The following is a 3,113-nucleotide window of genomic DNA, read 5'->3' on the forward strand; positions in this document are numbered from 1 at the left end:
ACAATAATATATCTCTCATACCTCCATCGTAAATTGAGAAGGTTAAGATGGCATGGTGAGCTACTATTCTATTGGGGCGCTGCGACATCTTTAAGTTTCTAAAGTTTGGTACCAATATTGGCAATCCCATCAAGTAATCCACTATACTTGCTCCTCACTTATGATTCCAACATGTCAAGGAATTTTATCTTGGCCAACATGAAAGTATGTTGAAAATGACTAATCCATGTGCACTAGCCAAATCTAGTAAGTGTCTTCCATAAATGTTCATTTCTATAACTAGGGACATCCTATATGTAGAATGACCTTGTCTACATCAATCTCCTTAAACATGGCATCATCATGTGTATAAAAGTCAAATTGTTTAACCCCAATTCCTACATTGAAGTCCCCTATTAATAGTACATCTCCCAAGCTGGCACATTTCATGACATTTATGCACAATACATCAAATGATGATCCGTCTTGTGATGCATATCCTCGTTTTGTAGGGGGGAAATAGCATATAGTAATGAAAATTCTTACGTGGCCTTTCTATGTGCATCCTAACCCAAACAAATCATGCATCTTTATCTTTTTGTATCACTTACACTATATCTTTAAGGCTTTTATGAAAGAGCATGCACATGCCTCCAGAACCCCTAGTGCTGCTAGGCTTTCTAGCATGTGGGCGGAATGCACTCTCCCATTTGTACCCATGAAATTGACCCCCTTTACATTGATGTGTTTCTGTATATATGGCCATGTTCATATTTTGAAAGCTATCCTCAATATTTGGCACCTAGGCATAATGCTCCATTACAATTTCACACTAACATCCTAAGTGTGTCATAGGCCATGCACCGTCATTGTGACTAATGTTCTACAATAATCACTCTGCCATCTTATACAATGCATATTTTCCTTCCTTTTGTGCCTCTAAATTCCTGAGCATGATTTCCCTTCTATGTTCTAGTTGGGTAGGTGTCAAGTCCTCATTGAGATATATTTTTTCCCCTTTTAGAGCCCCACGTTTTGTGAGAAAAGCTTTCTTCTTATCTAAATTCTCAAATTGTAGCATGAGGATACATCCTCTCTTGTCTATTGGGTCTCCAACATGCCATTCATCTAAGATGTGTGTTTCCTTTACTCCCATTTTGTCTGTTATAGCAATTGCATCTTCTTATGGGTTACTTTTCTTGGCCCATCCCACCACACAGATTCAGAGTACTGCCCAACTCTTTTGTCTTGCTTCTTCTTCTATGGTTGCATTCATGAATTCTATTTTGTTTGCATGTCTCCCTTTGTTCTTTTCTGCTAGCTCAATCAAATTCCACATTTTCCATTATGATATGTTTCACTGTTTCCATTTTCTTCCTTGTGCCTTCAACTACATCTGCCCTTGTGTGCATGCCTTTCTTGAGGAATTCCATCTCTTTTTCTAGTTTTGGTGCATCATCTAATGGCCTTTGTACATCAAGTTTCTCTTTATATGACACTACGTCTTACTTACATATGTCTAGCTCTAATTTAAGTTGAGAATTTTCTTCATCTTTGATGATTATGCAAGCATTTGTATATTTCTTCCAATTTTCCATTTCCGTTCTCCAAGTTGTATCCAATTTCACATGATTGCTTGTCATTTCAGCCTTTATTTCATTGTATTTACCATATTCCCACTCATTAATGCATGTTTGCATATGTGTTTTCATTTCCTATTGTATTTTCTATACATTGATGCATACATTTCTTTAAATTCAGCTTGTGTAAAGGATTTAATACCCTCCATGCCTATTATTTTCAATAATTGTGCAACATTTGAGCATATTTTAATGCTTGTTGGTGTGGGTGCATCATGCATGCGTCTTTGGTAAAGTTTTTTTGGACATAAAAGGATAGGGTATCACCCTATTTTCCTAGAGATGTTGGTTTACCCATATTTGCTACACCAGATTTTGTACCAGAGTATGTACTATTGCGTTCACATTATCAACATATTTTACTCTCTAAGTGTTTCCTCCTCCGCTACCACAAACTATCATTGCAAACTATCTTATCAATCACTACAAACAGAGACCACTAGTCACTTCACATATATCACATCAATCATTACAGATATTCCCTCAATCACTGTAATAGATGCTCTTGTTAGTCATTGCAAACACTCCTATTACTATTAGTTGCAATTTGAGACTCTTGCATCAGACCACTATTCTAGTCAACTACATAGAAAGAGAGATTGTTGAAGAGAATAAAAATTTATGGAGAGTAAGAATATTACAATTTGGGGAGCGAACGAAAGAAAGAAAGGTATGTTGGAGTCTACATAAAGCCAAGATAGCCTATGAGACATAATTGAAAGTACATCCATGGCTAATGTCATCTCATCAGTAAGGTGAAGATAACATTAGAATAAGTAAGTGGTCTATGAAACAATGCTAAGAAATAACTTTAGGATGGGACTATGTTAGAGTAAAACCATGTCTAGTATTTGTCCCATTGGTAGAAAGAAAAAGAAATCCAAATTTGACAAAACTATATACAAAAGTTGGGACCTAAAATGGGCTTGACACTGGCTCTAAGGCACTAGCTGGGCCTCTACCACTCACCTCAAACCACCCCCACACAGCCTCGCAGCCACCAGGAGCATCTAAGAACTCTGTGTTTGTATGATTTTTAGTCTAGCAAATAATTATTCTCACCACTCCTCAAAGGGAGTCCCTAAACATGTTGGTGTTATACACCACGTAAATACACACAAAGGGAGCATCCCTCAATTGATCACCGTGGCTCCACTATGGCTCTCCTACACCTTAAGGATTGGCTCCAAGATGCACCATGAACATAGAACACATTTGAAACAAGCTCCACTCTTTTAATTGATCGATCCAAGAGATGATAGATAAAACTCACTAAATATTTCCCAAAGAACCAAATATCTAACCCTAAAGCTTAAGGTACCTCACACTCTCAAAATAGGTCATTACTCATACAAATAGGTGCTATGCATCCAGGATATGATACCATATGGTGCATGCAATGCAGTTGTGTATGATCACTGTGATCGAACAAATTTATTCATTAACAATCAACAACGCGGAAGTGCAAAGACAATTCTTTTCATGCTTTCTTCT

This window comes from Lygodium microphyllum, chromosome 11 (assembly GCF_053477565.2).
Source record: "Lygodium microphyllum isolate KBCC chromosome 11, Lygodium_microphyllum_v1.1.10, whole genome shotgun sequence".
NCBI classification, from domain to species: Eukaryota; Viridiplantae; Streptophyta; class Polypodiopsida; order Schizaeales; family Lygodiaceae; genus Lygodium; species Lygodium microphyllum.